Raw genomic sequence first — 17,939 nt, 5'->3', positions numbered from 1 at the left:
ACGTGGCTGGTTTTTCATTCTGATGATACATTTTGAGAATTGCTCTATCACTTACACCGATCCATTCCATAATGAGTCTTTCCACAGTAATCCTTTTTTAGTCTGAAAAATATGACACATTCCTAATTTCTAAGAACACTGTTTCCTGTTGGATAATTTTTTAAAGGGGGTTTTAAAGTAAGAGTATTATTTCAAAAATTATATTAAATGGCCAAAGACATATTTTTGGTGTGTTTTTCCCCTGATATACAAATAATAATAATAATTTATTTACATTTAGTGGACACCTTTTTAGGACAGTCAAGAATGTTACATTGAAGTAGGCCTACATAAAATTAAGTGTGAAACATAAAGTCATAAAATCAAGTGCATCAATCAACAGTGCAATATAAAATTGAAACAATATCAAATCAAAGGTCCAGACAAAACAGGACAGATACATTGAGGAGGGAGGGGTTGGGATGAGGTTACAAGTCCGGTTTAGGTAAAAGGTTTTGGTTTAAGGTGGTAGAGTTGGTTTAGGGTAAAGGTTTTGTTAAGGTGGTAGGGTTGGTTTAGGGTAAGGGTTTGGTTTAAGGATGTAGGGTTGGGAATAGGAGCTAAAGGCCCAGGCACCCATGGTGGAAAGATGGAATGGGGAGGAGACACCCATGGTGGAGAGGTGGAATGGGGGGAGACAAGGAGACCAGCAGAGGAGGAGTGGCCAGCTGGAGGGGGCATAGACTGGGAGAAGATCAGAGAGGCAGGTGGGTGCCAGGTTATGGAGGGCTTTGTAGGTGAGGAGTGTTTTAAAGTTCATGCAGGATTGCACAGGGAGCCAGTGTAGATGGATGAGGATTGGTTTGATGTGTTCAGTTGATCTAGTGCGGGTGTGGATTCTGACAGCAGAGTTCAGAACCAAGTCTATTGATGAGTTTGGTGGGGATCTGGTGAGGAGAGTCTTACAGTTGTCCAGTCTGGAAGTAACAAAGGCATGGATGAGGGTTTATGTACTGGAGTGTGACAGTGAGGGACGGAGCCTGGAGATTTTGCGGAGGTGGAAGAACGCTGTCCGGGTGCTGGTTTTTATGTGGGGTTCAAAAGACAGGAAACTGTAAAGTATAATTGTAAAACAGATGTCACGCCCTGACCATAGAGAGCGTTTTATGTCTCTATTTTGGTTTGGTCAGGGTGCGATTTGGGTGGGTAGTCTACGTTCTATGTTCTATGATTTTCTATTTCTATGTGTTTGGCCGGGTGTGGTTCTCAATCAGAGGCAGCTGTCTATCGTTGTCTCTGATTGAGAACCATACTTAGGTACCCTTTTCCCCCACCTGTTTTGTGGGAAGTTAATTTAGACTTTGTTCAGGGCACATAGCCCAAAGCTTCACGGTTTGTTTTTTTTTTGTTCTTCGTTTTGTCGGCGTCATTTTTGAAGAAAGAGAACATGTACGCTTACCATGCTGCACCTTGGTCCAGTCCTTCAGCCAGCCGTGACAGAACTTCCCACCACCAACGGACCAAGCAGCATGGTAAGGTGGACTCCTGGACATGGGAGGACGTTCTGGACGGCAAGGGAGTCTACACATGGGAGGAGATCCTGGTGGGAAGGAATCGCCTTCCATGGGAACAGGTGGAGGCAGCTAGGAGAGCAGAGGCAGCCGGAGAAAGGAACCAGCAGTATGTGGGAACGCGGCTGGCAAGGAAGTCCGAGAGGCAGCCCTCAATTTTTGGGGGATCACATGGGGAGTGTGGCAGAGTCAGGAAGCAGACCTGAGCCAACTCCCCGTGCTTACCATGGAGAGCATGGGACTGGTCAGGCCCCGTGCTATGGGGTGATGCTCACGGTGTTGAGGCGGAGCATTCACAGGCTGGTGTGCTCGGTGCCAGCAACCCTGGAAGCTGGCATCCAGCCAGAACGGGTGGGGCCAGCTCTGCGCTCGAGACCACCAGTGCGCCTCCACGGCCCAGTGTATCCGGTGCCTCGGCCAAGGAAGAGGCCTCCTGGATGTCTCCCCAGCCCGGTGAGTCCTGTGCCTGCTCCCAGAGCCAGGACTCCTGTGTGTCTCCCCAGCCTGGTGATTCCTGTGCCTGCCTCCTGTCCAGAGCTGCCAGAGTCTCCCTCATGTCCGGAGCTGCCAGAGTCTTCCTCCTGTCCGGAGCTGCCAGAGTCTCCCTCCTGTCCGGAGCTGCCAGAGTCTCCCTACTGTCTGGAGCTGCCAGAGTACCCCTCCTGTCCGGAGCTGCCAGAGTCTCCCTCCTGCCCGGAGCTGCCAGAGTCTCCCTCCTGCCCGGGGCCCGCTACAAGGGTCCCCAGTCCAGGGTCGGCGGGGAGTGTCACCTAAGTGGTGCCGAGCCAGAGGTGGAGCGGGGTCTAAGACCCTTGCCAGAGCCGCCACCGCGGAGAAATGCCCACCCAGACCCTCCCCTATAGGTTCAGGTTTTGCGGACGGAGTCCTGACAACCAGAGATCCTTATTTATTCTCTGTGTTTGGTGAGGTCGAGGTGTGACTCAGGTGGGAGAATCTATGTTTTCTACTTCTTTGTTGTTTTTTCCTAGTGTGGTTCCCAATCAGAGGCAGCTGTCTATCGTTGTCTCTGATTGGGGATCATATATAAGTTGTGATTTTCCATTTGGGTTTTGTGGGGGTTATTTTCTATTAGCTGTTTTGTTGCCTGACAGAACTGTGCGCTTTCGTTTTTCTCATTTGTATTTTTGTTGCGGTGTTCAGTTTTATTAAAAATCATGAACTGCTACCACGCTGCACCTTGGTCTCCATCTTCAACCCACGAGTTGTTACAGAACTCAGGAGGAATGAACATGGGAGGACATCCTGAATGGTAAAGGATCCTGGACGTGGGAGGAGATCCTGGCTGGGAGGGATCGCCTCTCATGGGAGTAGACGAAGGCAGCAAGGAGGAGCAACCATACAAGGGGTCACGGCTAGCACGGAAGCCTGAGAGGCAACTCCCCAACAAATGTGTTTGGGGGCACACGGGTAGATTGGCGGAGTCAGGGTTTAGACCTGAGCCAACTCCCCGTGCTTACCGTGGGGAGTGTGTGACTTTTGTGTGACCGGTCGGATACCATGTTATGCGGTGATGCACACCATGGCTCCAGTGCACAGTCACAGCCCGGTGCGGTATATTCCAGCTTCCCGCATTGGCCCGGCTAGAGTGGGCATCCAGCCAGGACGGATGGTGCCGGCTCAGCGCTCCTGGCCTCAAGTGCGTCTCTTCAGCCCAGGATATCCTGCGCCGGCTCTGCGCACTGTGTCTCTGGTCTGCACAGCCCAGTGCGTCCTGTGCTAGCGCCCCACATTTGCTGGGCGAAAGTAACCATCCAGCCAGGACAGGTTGTGTCAGCTCTACGCTTGAGACCTCCAGTGCTCCATGGCCCAGTGTATCCGGTGCCTGCTCCACGCACCAGGCTTCCAGTACGTCTTCTCAGTCCGGTGAGACCTGTTCCGGCTCCGTGTATGAAGCCAACAGTGATAATCCATGGCACGAAGCCTCCAGTGATGATCCATGGCCTGGAGCCTGTAGTGATGGTCTATGGCACGAAGCCTCCAGTGAGAATCCATGGCCCGGAGCCTCCAGTGATGATCCATGGCACGAAGCCTCCAGTGATGATCCATGGCACGAAGCCTGTAGTGACGATCAATGGCAAGGAGCCTGCAGCGACGGTCCCCGGGTCCGGAGTCTCCAGCGACGGTCCACAGTCCGGAGCCTCCAGCGATGGTCCCCTGTAGGGAGCCTCCAGCTACGGTCTCCAGTCCGGAGCCTCCAGTGGCAATCTGCAGTCCAGAGCCCCCAGCGGCAGTCTGCAGTCCAGAGCCTCCGGCGATTATCTACGGTCTGGAGGTCCCGGCGACGATCCCTGCACTGTAGGCGCCACTGAAGTGGGGGGAGCCTAAAGCGGGGTGGGGTTCAGGTTTGCGGCCGGAGTCCGCACCTTTGGGGGACCTTAGAGATCCTTATTTATTCTCTTTGTTTGGTTAGGTCGGAGTGTGACTCGGGTGGGAGAATCTATGTTTTCTATTTCTTTGTTGTTTTTGCCTAGTGTGGTTCCCAATCAGAGGCACACACACCTGTCTATAGAAGGTCACACAGTTGACAGTGCAAGACTCTTCGTAGAGCTGGCCACCTGGCCTAACTGAGTTATCGGGGAGAAGGGCCTTGGTCAGGGAGGTGACAAAGAACCTGATTGTCACTCTGACTGAGCTCCGGTAATCCTCTGTGGAGATGGGAGAAACTTCCAGAAGGACAACCATCTCTGCAGCACTCCACCAATCAGGCATTTATGGTTTAGTGGCCAGACGTACAAGCACATGATCCCCCATTGGCGTTTGCCAAAAGACCCCTAAAGGACTCTCAGATCTGAATGCCAAACGTCACGTCTGGGGGAAACCTGGCACTATGCTACGGTGAAGCATTTTGGTGGCAGCATCATGCTGTGGAGTTGTTTGTCAGCGGCAGAGACTGGGAGACTAGTTAGAAATGAGGGAAAGATGAACGGAGCAAAGTGCAGAGAGATCTTTGATGAAAAGCTGGTCCAGAGCACTCAGGAACTGAGACTGGGGCAAAGGTTCACCTTCCAACAGGACATCAACCCTAAGCAACAGCCAATACAACGCAGGAGTGTCTTAGGGACAAGTTTCTGAATGTCCATGAGTGGCCCAGCCAGAACCCGGACTTGAACCTGATCGAAAATCTCTGGAGAGTCCTGAAAATAGCTGTGTAGTGACACTCCCCATCCAACCTGACATGGCTTGAGAGGATCTGCAGAGAAGAATGTGAGAAACTCCCCAAATAAAGGTGTGCCAAGCTTGTAGTGTCATACCCAAGAAGACTCAAGGCTGTAATCGCTGCCTAAGGTGTATCAACAAAGTACTGAGTAAAGGGTCTGAATACTTATGTAAATGTATATTTCATTTTTTTTAAATAAATGTGCAAAAATATGTAAAAAACAGTTTTTGTTTGTCATTATGGAGTATTGTGTGTAGATTGAAGAGGGCAAAAAACTATTTAATCAGTTTTAGAATAAGGCTGTAACTTAGCAAAATGTGGAAAAAGTCAAGGGGTCTGAATACTTTATGCACTGTATGTTGTCCATGCCAAGCTCTCTGTGTCTTCCCTGTTAGATACATGTGGTGAAATGGTTGGTTCCCCTTCCGCTCTTTTGAGGAGGGGACCACCGTCATTCGATGTCTGTGCCATGAGTTAACCATCAAGCGACCATCATTTTTTGGAAACAATAAGTTGGAAGACATACTGGCAAAGGTAGTGGACTTATTATTAATTACATTTAAGTCATTTAGCAGACGCTCTTATCCAGAGCGACTTAATGGCAGTAATGTCCTGTAAATTATCATTTTGCCTTTTTATTCAATATTCACATTTGATATTCATCTTTCAGATCTTTCTTGATAGCCTGTTAGACGTGGCAAGGAACAGTCTGGCCTCAGCTGACCTCCGGGCCCACCAGACCCCTAGTTCAATCTACATCTGATCGGCTGGAGGGTCGACATTCTCCCCTTTCATTTAATGGCCATTTTTAAAAGTCTGTTCAAAATATGTTTTGCAACCACATTGCAGCTAGCGAAGACCCTGAAGCAACAACAAGAACAGTTGTTGACACCAAAATGTTCAGTTTAGGCCAATCATATTACTGTAGTGGAGGTGTTGAGGGGGCTGAGCTACAAAGTAGTAGTGCCTATTGTCTGTGAATGAAGGGGAAGGCTATGGGCCATATATAGCTGCTATGATGTATAATTAGCAATTTCACATTCTTTGTTTCAGACCTTTGTGGTTTCTTCGGGGGAACCTGTCTTGAAGACTTTCCTGGTGGGTCCACTTCTCTGGTGGGTCCACTTTCCTCATAATCCTTGCTGGTTCAGCTTGTAATCCACTACACCTATCACTCATATAAACAACCCTGAACTCTTTACAAATCTTTGTATTCAAGTCCAAACCTTGGCTGAAGTAGCCCACGGCATCTGAATCTTCAAGTGGAACGCAAGTTGCAAAAAAATACAACATTAATTGCCGTGGATTGGAGGACAAGGTCTCTGTACCAATAACAAGCTGGATTGGAGGACAAGGTCTCTGTACCAATAACAGTTGGTTGTATTCGTGCAGGTGATATGGGGTGGAAGCTACATCATATTATTATGGCTATAAATAAAAGGCAGTTGCTACATGATGAAATGGTACAAGAGTATACTCTGCTGGACAAAAAGATTACAGCACTTGTTTTTTCAGGCGGTTTCCTACCCAAGTACTTACCAGGAATGACACGTGTATTTGGTGACCTTATTTGAAAAGAATTCTGCTCTTTTTTAAGCATGATTCCATCCCACCGAGGAACACTACATGAGTATTTACAAAACTTGTTACAATGTACGCAAAACATGAATCATATGATAACAAAGTTTACTCTGTTTATTAAAATGAAAATAAGAGAGATTATTCCCTCAGAAATTGGTACACTATACTTAAAACAATAATTACATTATAACTTAATAAAAGTGAAGTTAATAAAGTTGAATCAGTTTACTGCATTTCTTTGTGTTCAATTCTTTATTATAATAAAGTTTATTCCCCCAGTGTCATGCCCTGACCTTAGAGATCCTTATTTATTCTCTATGTTTGGTTCAGTCAGGGTGTGACTCGGGTGGGAAAATCTATGTTTTCTATTTCTTTGATGTTTTGCCGTGTGTGTGTGTGTGTGTGTGTGTGTGTGTGTGTGTGTGTGTGTGTGTGTGTGTGTGTGTGTGTGTGTGTGTGTGTGTGTGTGTGTGTGTGTGTGTGGTTCCCAATCAGAGGCAGCTGTCTATCGTTGTCTCTGATTGGGGATCATATATAAATTGTCATTTGCCGTTTGGGTTTTGTGGGGTGTTGTTTTCTGTTTAGGTTGTTTCCCTGACAGAACTGTGCGCTTTCGTATTCTCCGTTTGTCATTTTGTTTGAGTGTTTTTTGTGAACTTTAAATATGAACAATTTCCATACTGCGCTTTGGTCTCATTCCGACGACGATCATGACACTCAGAGCAAATAGTTTGAAAGGAGAGGAGGAGCCCCTCTGTGATGAACTAGTTTTACAGGAGAGGGACCACACTGGGATTAAGTAGTTTTACAGGAGAGGAGGGGCCCAACTGTGATTAACTAGTTTTACAGGAGAGGAGGGGCCCAACTGTGATTAACAAGTTTTACAGGAGAGGCGTAACATCGTCTGTGTGTAGCTGGTGAGATGAGTCAGGCACAGGACAGCAGATATGAGTAATAAAAACACTTTTACTCAAAAATCAAAATATACACACGTAATATACAGGGCCACACAATACGGACCACAATACAACAAACAATCACTCACAAAAACCATGTGGGGAACAGAGGGTAAATAATGAACAGGTGATTGTGGGATTAAAACAGGTGTGTGAAACAAAGACAAAACAAATGGAAAATGAGAGGTGGTCGACATTCTCCCCTTTCATTTAATGGCCATTTTTAAAAGTCTGTTCAAAATATGTTTTGCAACCACATTGCAGCTAGCGAAGACCCTGAAGCAACAACAAGAACAGAGTTGTTGACACCAAAATGTTCAGTTTAGGCCAATCATATTACTGTAGTGGAGGTGTTGAGGGGGCTGAGCTACAAAGTAGTAGTGCCTATTGTCTGTGAATGAAGGGAAGGCTATGGGCCATATATAGCTGCTATGATGTATAATTAGCAATTTCACATTCTTTGTTTCAGACCTTTGTGGTTTCTTCGGGGGAACCTGTCTTGAAGACTTTCCTGGTGGGGCCACTTCTCTGGTGGGTCCACTTTCCTCATCATCCTTGCTGGTTCAGCTTGTAATCCACTACACCTATCACTCATATAAACAACCCTGAACTCTTTACAAATCTTTTGTATTCAAGTCCAAACCTTGGCTGAAGTAGCCCACGGCATCTGAATCTTCAAGTGGAACGCAAGTTGCAAAAAAATACAACATTAATTGCCGTGGATTGGAGGACAAGGTCTCTGTACCAATAACAGGCTGGATTGGAGGACAAGGTCTCTGTACCAATAACAGTTGGTTGTATTCGTGCAGGTGATATGGGGTGGAAGCTACATCATATTATTATGGCTATAAATAAAAGGCAGTTGCTACATGATGAAATGGTACAAGAGTATATACTCTGCTGGACAAAAAGATTACAGCACTTGTTTTTTCAGGCGGTTTCCTACCCAAGTACTTACCAGGAATGACACGTGTATTTGGTGACCTTATTTGAAAAGAATTCTGCTCTTTTTTAAGCATGATTCCATCCCACCGAGGAACACTACATGAGTATTTACAAAACTTGTTACAATGTACGCAAAACATGAATCATATGATAACAAAGTTTACTCTGTTTATTAAAATGAAAATAAGAGAGATTATTCCCTCAGAAATTGGTACACTATACTTAAAACAATAATTACATTATAACTTAATAAAAGTTAAGTTAATAAAGTTGAATCAGTTTACTGCATTTCTTTGTGTTCAATTCTTTATTATAATAAAGTTTATTCCCCCAGTGTCATGCCCTGACCTTAGAGATCCTTATTTATTCTCTATGTTTGGTTCAGTCAGGGTGTGACTCGGGTGGGAAAATCTATGTTTTCTATTTCTTTGATGTTTTGCCGTGTGTGTGTGTGTGTGTGTGTGTGTGTGTGTGTGTGTGTGTGGTTCCCAATCAGAGGCAGCTGTCTATCGTTGTCTCTGATTGGGGATCATATATAAATTGTCATTTGCCGTTTGGGTTTTGTGGGGTGTTGTTTTCTGTTTAGGTTGTTTCCCTGACAGAACTGTCCGCTTTCGTATTCTCCGTTTGTCATTTTGTTTGAGTTTTTTTTGTGAACTTTAAATATGAACAATTTCCACACTGCCCTTTGGTCTCATTCCGACGACGATCGTGACACTCAGAGCAAATAGTTTGAAAGGAGAGGAGGAGCCCCTCTGTGATGAACTAGTTTTACAGGAGAGGGGCCCCACTGGGATTAAGTAGTTTTACAGGAGAGGAGGGGCCCAACTGTGATTAACAAGTTTTACAGGAGAGGCGTAACATCGTCTGTGTGTAGCTGGTGAGATGAGTCAGGCACAGGACAGCAGATATGAGTAATAAAAACACTTTTACTCAAAAATCAAAATATACACACGTAATATACAGGGCCACACAATACGGACCACAATACAACAAACAATCACTCACAAAAACCATGTGGGGAACAGAGGGTAAATAATGAACAGGTGATTGTGGGATTAAAACAGGTGTGTGAAACAAAGACAAAACAAATGGAAAATGAGAAGTGGTCGACATTCTCCCCTTTCATTTAATGGCCATTTTTAAAAGTCTGTTCAAAATATGTTTTGCAACCACATTGCAGCTAGCGAAGACCCTGAAGCAACAACAAGAACAGAGTTGTTGACACCAAAATGTTCAGTTTAGGCCAATCATATTACTGTAGTGGAGGTGTTGAGGGGGCTGAGCTACAAAGTAGTAGTGCCTATTGTCTGTGAATGAAGGGGAAGGCTATGGGCCATATATAGCTGCTATGATGTATAATTAGCAATTTCACATTCTTTGTTTCAGACCTTTGTGGTTTCTTCGGGGGAACCTGTCTTGAAGACTTTCCTGGTGGGTCCACTTCTCTGGTGGGTACACTTTCCTCATCATCCTTGCTGGTTCAGATAGTAGTCCCCTACACCTGTCACTCATATAAACAACCCTGAACCCTTTACAAATCTTTTGTATTCAAGACCAAACCTTGACTGAAGTAGCTCACAGCGTCCGAATCTGTGGAACGCAATTTGCACTTGAAGTCCATTTGCATGTGAAGAATTTGCTAATGTCGAACTGAAAGCATTCCTACAGTAGATGTATTTTGTCTAACCTAGGAGTTGATGTGTTCATTTTTAGCTACTTTGTCCTTTATGACATCTTTCAACAGTTTATATTTATTTTACCATTCATGTTGACTTAGAACACAAACTGTATTACAACAACAAACTGGGGACCATTTGCATGCATGGGAATGTTAGGGGTAGAATGGGCCAAAATGAAGTGTACATTTTTTGTGTGTTTTGTTTATTGTGGGGTAGGGGCTGTCTGTCTTGCCTGGACCACCCTGGCTCCCAGGTTCAGCAGTTGCTGGGTCAGGGGGACCCATAACTGACACTCTTGCCCAGGTCATGCTGGTGTCAGATGTGAGTCCAAAAAATGTGGTTGTTTTCATTATTTTTAATGGTGGGAATTATAGTCACAAAAAACATGTTGAAATCAAGTGGTGTCAGGAAAATAACCTCACACTCAACTTCAACAAAACATAAGAGATGATCGTGGACTTCAGGAAACAGAAGAGGGAGCACCACACTTTCCACATCGACGGGACAGTAGGGGAGAAGGTAGACAGTTTTAAGTTCCTCGGCGTACACATCACGGACAAACTGAAATGGTCCACCCAGACAGACAGCGTGGTGATGAAGGCGCAGCAGCGCCTCTTCAACCTCAGGGGGCTGAAGAAATTCGGCTTGTCGCCAAAAACACTCACAAACTTTTACAGATGCACAATCGAGAGCATCCTGTCGGGCTGTATCACCGCCTGGTACGGCAACTGCCCCACCCATAACCATTTGCTTCTCTAGAAGGTAGTGAGGTCTGCACAACATTGAGTGGCTGTTGCCAACATACTGACTCAACTCGAGCCACTTTAATAATGGAAAAATTGATGTAATAAATGTATCACTAGCCACTTTAAACAATGCCACTTCATATAATGTTTACATACCCTACATTACTCATCTCATATGTATATACTGCACTCTATACCATCTACTGCATCTTGCCATCTTGATGTAATGTACCACTAGCCACTTTAAACAATGCCACTTTTATATGTTTACATACCCTACATTACTCATCTCATATGTATATACTGCACTCTATACCATCTACTGCATCTTGCCATCTTGATGTAATGTACCACTAGCCACTTTAAACAATGCCACTTTTATATGTTTACATACCCTACATTACTCATCTCATATGTATATACTGTACTCTATACCATCTCTGCATCTTGCCTATGCCATTCTATACCATCACTCATTCATATATTTTTTTATGTACATATTCTCATTCATTCCTTTACACTTGTGTGTATAAGGTAGTTGTTGTGAAATTGTTAGGTTAGATTACTCATTGGATATTACTGCATTGCCGGAACTAGAAGCACAAGCATTTCGCTACACTCGCATTAACATCTGCTAACCAAGTGTGTGGCAACAGAAAAAAAATGATTTGATTTGAGATTAAATGCTTCCATCTCATGGGGATAAGTCATCTATCTACCTGCTGTTTAAGTGAGACAAAAATATGAATGAAAGTACAGTTAATTGCTTTATGTATGTTTTCTGCATGCGATAGTATTTAACTGCATGGCAGTACACGTCAGTATTTTTGTCAATTTCATAACTATACATTAGATATGCATTTGGTTATAATGAGTCCTAATACATACATTTGTGTTACAGAGATCCCCAGACCCCCTGGTGCCATTGGACATCTCCAAACTTTATCAACATTTAAACAAAAAAAATCTGCCAATTTGTGTTATGGTCATTAATATAGAGTGGTGGGTATCCTAGTGATTCGAGCGTTAGACTTGCAACCGAAAGGTTTCAAGACTGAATCCCCGAACTGACAAGGTAAAAATCTGTCGTTCTGTCCTTGAGCAAAGTAATTAACCCACTGTTCCAAAGTCGTCATTGAAAATAAGAATTTGTTCTAGACTGATATAGAGCAGACTGACAAGTTCTTTTCACTTGCTTCCTCCTTTTTTACGATATTGCTTCAATAAGTTGGTTGCATGTATTTATACATTATATTCAAAATATTGTTAATAAATATAACATCATTTTTAAAGAATCGGCCCATTATTTTGTTTTTGTTTGCATATAAGTATTTAAATTGCTCATACCAACTGAGCCATATGTTTAAATCTGTCAGACCTGTCATCCATGGTCCAGATAGAATGAAATGTACTGTAAACGTTTTTTTAATCGTCTTAGCTGACTAAATTCTGGAAGCAGTAGGCATATCACACATGCATGCTAACTTTAATCCGGACACTGTCCTTATTATCATTGCTTAAAGGGCTGTGAAAACAATGAAAATGTCAAAATATATTTAGCGATGCAAAATCCTGATACGAATCATTACTTCATCTATCGATATGGATGTAGAATCTTCTGGGCATTTCCCAATCCATTGGAAAATGACTTTAAACTGCATGTTTCTCACATGATGAGTTAGGATGTTAACTTACGGGCTGTAGATGTGCTTCCGGGTTCCAATGCCTCTATGCAGGTAAGTAAGAAGAAGCCTTGCATGAGCCTTGGCTTGTGCAGCCAGAACGGCTCATAGGAACAGCAGGTAAAATGCCTCTCACTAAGTAGTAGAAGCAGATCATCAGTCAACTTTCCTTCCGGTCTTAGACTATGGAATACACCATCCACATGAGCAAAAGTGAATGAATTATTTAGTTCCAATAAAAAGTGTTGGTGCAGCATGTTGTATGTATAAGCCATTTCTGCCCATCGCAACATTGTACAATAACACCTTTCTAAAATGTGACTTGCAAAATCCAACACTAATAAGGCCTATCCAACAGTTTCGCTCCTATTGAGTGTAACGTTACTCAACATATACATTTAAGCAGTGCATTGTAGGTACACTTCACCACAATTACGAATGGTTGGGTCTTCATGCACTTCATGACCAAAAGTATGTGGACACCTGCTCGTCGAACATCTCATTCCAAAATCATGGGCATTAATATCGAGCTGGTCCCCCCTTTGCTGCTATAACAGCCTCCACTCTTCTGGGAAGGAATTCCAATAGATGTTGGAAAGCTAATGCCACAAGAGCAGGTCGGGCACTGATGTTGGGTGACTAGGCCTGGCTCGCAGTTGGCAATCCAATTCCTCCCAAATGTGTTCGATGGGGTTGAAGTCAGGGCTCTGTGCAGACCAATCAAGTTCTTCCACACCGATCTCGACAAATCATTTCTGTATGGATCTCACTTTGTGCACGGGGGCATTGTCATGCTGAAACAGGAAAGGGCTTTCCCCAAACCTTTGGCAAAAAGTTGGGAGCACAAAATCATCTAGAATGTCATTGTAAGCTGTAGCGTTAAGATTTCCCTTCACTGGAACCAAGGGGCATAGCCCGAACCATAAAAAACAGACCGCTATTCCTCCTCCACCAAACTCTACATTTGGCACTATGCTTTGGGGAATGTTCTCCTGGCATACGCCAAACACAGATTCATACATCGGACTGCAAGATGGCAAAACGTGAATCAACACTCCAGAGATCTCGTTTCCACTGCTCGAGAGTGCAATAGAGGCGAGCTTTACACCACTCCAGTTGATGCTTGGCATTGAGCATGGTGATCTTAGGCTTATTGGCTGGTTGGCCATGGAAACCCATTTCATGAAGCTCCCGACGAACAATCCTTGTGCTGACGTTGTTTCCAGAGGCAGTTTGGAACTCGGTAGTGAGTGTTGCACCCGAGGACAGGCGATTGTTACGCGCTTCAGCACTCGACGGTCCCATTCTGTGAGCTTATGTGGCCTACAACTTCGTGGCTGAGTGTTTGTTGCTCTTAGATGTTTCCACCTCACATTATAAACACTTAAAGTTGTCCAGGGCAGCTCTAGCAAGGCAGACATTTGACGAACTGACTTGTTGGAAAGGTGGCATCCTATGACTGTGCCAAGTTGAAAGTCACTGAGCTCTTCAGTAGGCCATTCTACTGCCAATGTTTTTCATAAAGAGATTGCATGGCTATGTGCTCTATTTTACTTACCTGTCAGCAATGGGTGTGGCTTTAATAGGTAAATACACTATTTTGAAAGGGTGTCCACATACTTTTGTATTAATAATATATTTTAAATGTAAAGTCTATTGAAATTAATAGAAATCAGACAAAGTACAAAAAAATACAAAAGTAAATGCCGTTAGTTGTATTCGTGCAAGTCACATGGGGTGGACGCTATTGAAGTTTGTCGGGTAAAAAGCTAAGTCAATTAAAATGAATAGAAAATATTAAAAGTAAAAAAAATACAACATTAATTGCCGTGGATTGGAGAGACAAGGTCTCTGTACCAATAACAGTTGGTTGTATTCGTGCAGGTGATATGGGGTGGAAGCTACATCATAGTATTGTGGTTGTAAATAAAAGGCAGTTGCTACATGATGAAATGGTACAAGAGTAGACTCTACTGGACAAAAAGTTTACAGCACTTATTGTTTCAGGCGATCTCCCATCTAAGTACTAACCAACCAGCGGGGGCCAGTCCTGTGTAGCCGTTGCACGATTTGGTGACCTTATTTAAACTTATCTGCTGAAACTTTTTTTAATAAAGTTGAATCAGGTTTAGATTTTTTTTATGTTCAATTCATTATTATAATAAAGTGTATTCCCTCAGAGCAAATAGTTTTACAGAAGAGGAGGGGCCCCACTGTGATTAACCAGTTTTACAGGAGAGGAGGGGCCCCACTGTGATCAACTCAGTGCCTCTTCAGAGCAAGGCATATAGATCCTTGTCAGATGTAAAGTAAAAAATAATCTGAAGATAAACACATAAAATGGAATGTTCCACTTTCAATATTCTATCTTGGCAGTTACATGCCTCTTGATCAACACCTATTTATTAATTTCTTCATGTCACAAACCTGGATAGTTGTTTTAAGTCTGCTTAGTATAAAGAGCTTGATATGTAAATGACTGCTTTATATTTTCTTAAAATGGCAATCGTCTCTTTTTTTAACGATCATTTAACACCTGATCTACTTAACAAAAGGCACATCTCAATAGGTGGTCCAGGTATGTCATGACATAGCATTTGGCGCGGTTGGGGGGCTGTTTGCTTTTGTTCTCTGTTGCTTCTCTATTGTTCAAATCAAATCAAATTGTATTTGTAACATGCGCCGGAATACAACAGCTGTAGACCTTACAGTGAAATGCTTACTCACAAGCCTTTAACCAACAATGCAGTTTTAAGCAAAAATACCTGTTAAGTAAAACAATAGATAAGTAAAACTTAAGAAATACAAGTAACAAATAATTGAAGAGCAGCAGTAAAATAACAATAGCGAGGCTATATACAGGGGGTACCTGTACAGAGTCAATGTACCAGTACAGGGACAATGTGCGGGGGCGCCAGTTAGTCAAGGTAGTTGAGGTAATATGCACATGTTCAGTGCCTTGCAAATGTATTCACCCCCCCTTGGCGTTTATCCTATTTTGTTGTGTTACAACCTGTAATTTAAATTGATTTATATTTGGATTTCATGTAATGGGCATACACAAAATAGTCCAAATTGGTGAAGTGAAATTTAAAATATTATTTGTTTAAAAAAATTCAACAAAAAAACCCCCAGAAAAGTGGTGTGTGCGTATATTTTCGCCCCCTTTGCTATGAAGCCCCTAAATAAGAGCTGGTGCAACCAATTACCTTGATTCACATAATTAGTTTAAAAAAGTCCACCTGTGTGCAATCTAAGCATCACATGATCTGTCACATGATCTCACTATCAAGACCAAGGAGCACTCCAAACAGGTCAGGGCCAAAGTTGTGGAGAAGTACAGATCAGAGTTGGGTTATAAAAAATATATTAGAAAAAACATATTAGAAAAAATGTAAAGAATATGGCACCACAACAAACCTGCCAAGAGAGGGCCGCCCACTAAAACTCATGGACTAGGCAAAGAGGGTATTAATCAGAGAGGCAACAAAGGGATCAAAGATAACCTCGAAGGTGCTGCAAGGCTCCACAGTGGAGAATGGAGTATCTGTCCATAGGACCCCCTATAGCAATACACTCCACAGTGCTGGGCTTCATGGAAGAGTGGCCAGAAAAAAATAACCAAACACGTTTGGTGTTCGCCTAAAGGCATGTGGGATACTCCCCAAACATATGGAAGAAGGTACTCTGGTCATATGAGACTACAATTGAGCTTTTTGGTCATCAAGGAAAACGCTATGTCTGGCAGCATATTGTGGCAGCATATTGCTGTGGGTATGTTTTACATCGGCAGGGACTGGGAAACTGGTCTGAATTGAAGAAACGATGGCATTAAATACAGGGAAATTCTCGATGGAAACCTGTGTGTCTTCCAGAGATTTGAGACTGGGATGGAGGTTCACCTTCCAGCAGGACAATGACCCTAAGCATACTGCTAAAGCAACACTCAAATGGTTTAAGTGGAAACATTTAAATGTCTTGGAATGGCCTCGTCAAAGCCCAGACCTCAATCCATTTGAGAATCTGTGTGTATGACTTAAAGATTGCTATACACTAGCGGAACCCATCCAACTTGAAGAAGCTGGAGCAGATCCCAGTGGTTAGATATGCCAAGCTTCTAGAGATATACTCTAAGACACTTGCATCTTTAATTGCTACGAAAGGTAGCTCTACAAAGAATTGATTTGGGAGAGGGGGGGTAATGAATAGTTATGAATGGTCAAGTTTTCTGTGTTTTTGTCTTATTTCTTGTTTGTGTCACAATAAACTTATTTTGCATCTTCAAAGTGGTAGGCATGTTGTGTAAATCAAATGGTACAAATCCACAAAAACCGGGACAATGCTGTGCCAATTGTGCCCCGCCCTATGGGACTCCTAATCACAGTCGGTTCTGATACAGCCTGGAATCGAACTAGGGTCTGTAGTGACACCTCTAGCGCTGCGATGCTTTGAATAAGACCACTCGGGATGCCAAAATGACTGAAGTAAAAGTGAAAGTCATCCAGTAAAATATTACACGATTAAAAGTCGGAAAGAATTTGGTTTTAAAAATACTTAAGAATCAAACGTTAATGGCCTCCCTTGTGGCACAGTAATCTAAGGCACTCCATCACAGTGCCAGCTGTGCCACCAGAGATTCTGGGTTCAAGTCCAATCCTGGTAGGGATGTCCTTGCCCCATTGTGCGCCAGAGACTCTTGTGGCGGGCCCAGTGACATGGTCGCCAGGTGTAGGGTATTACCTCCGGCACATTGGTGAGGCTGGCTTCTGGATTAAGAGGCTTTGTGGTTCTTGGTCACCTCCCTGACCAAGGCTCTTCTCCCCTGATTGCTCATTTTGGCCAGGTGGCCAGCTCTAAGAAAAGTCTTGGTGGTTCCAATCTTCTTCCATTGAAGAATGATGGAAGCAACTGTGTTCTTAGTGATCTTCAATGCTGCTGAAATCTTTTGGTACGCTTCCCCAGATCTGTGCCTTGACACAATTCTGTCACTGCGCTCTACGGCAATTCCTGCATTTAAAAATAAATGTAAAGACAGCCAGGGGTACACTCCAACACTAAGACATCAATTACAAACAATGCATTTGTGTTTAGTGAGTCTGCCAGATCAGAGGCAGTAGGGATGACCATGTGTTCTCTTGATAAGTGTGTGAATTGGACAAATTTTCTGTCCTGCTAAGCATTCAACGTGTAACGAGAACTTTTGGGTGTCAGGGAAAATGTATAGAGTAATAAGTACATTATTTTCTTTAGGAATGTAGTGAAGTAAAAGTTACATTTGTCAAAAATATCAATAGTAAAGTAAAGTACAGATACCCCATAAAATGACTTAAGTAATACCGTAAAGCATTTGTTCTTAAGTGCTTTACACCACTGGTCTTAGACTCCACATAGACACCACTGGTCTTAGATTCCACATAGACACCACTGGTCTTAGACTCCACATAGACACCACTGGTCTTAGATTCCACATAGACACCACTGGTCTTAGATTCCACATAGACACCACTGGTCTTAGACTCCACATAGACACCACTGGTCTTAGATTCCACATAGACACCACTGGTCTTAGACTCCACATAGACACCACTGGTCTTAGATTCCACATAGACACCACTGGTC

Source organism: Oncorhynchus masou, chromosome 16 (assembly GCF_036934945.1).
Source record: "Oncorhynchus masou masou isolate Uvic2021 chromosome 16, UVic_Omas_1.1, whole genome shotgun sequence".
Taxonomy (NCBI): domain Eukaryota; kingdom Metazoa; phylum Chordata; class Actinopteri; order Salmoniformes; family Salmonidae; genus Oncorhynchus; species Oncorhynchus masou.
Note: the sequence above shows the minus strand (reverse complement) of the source record.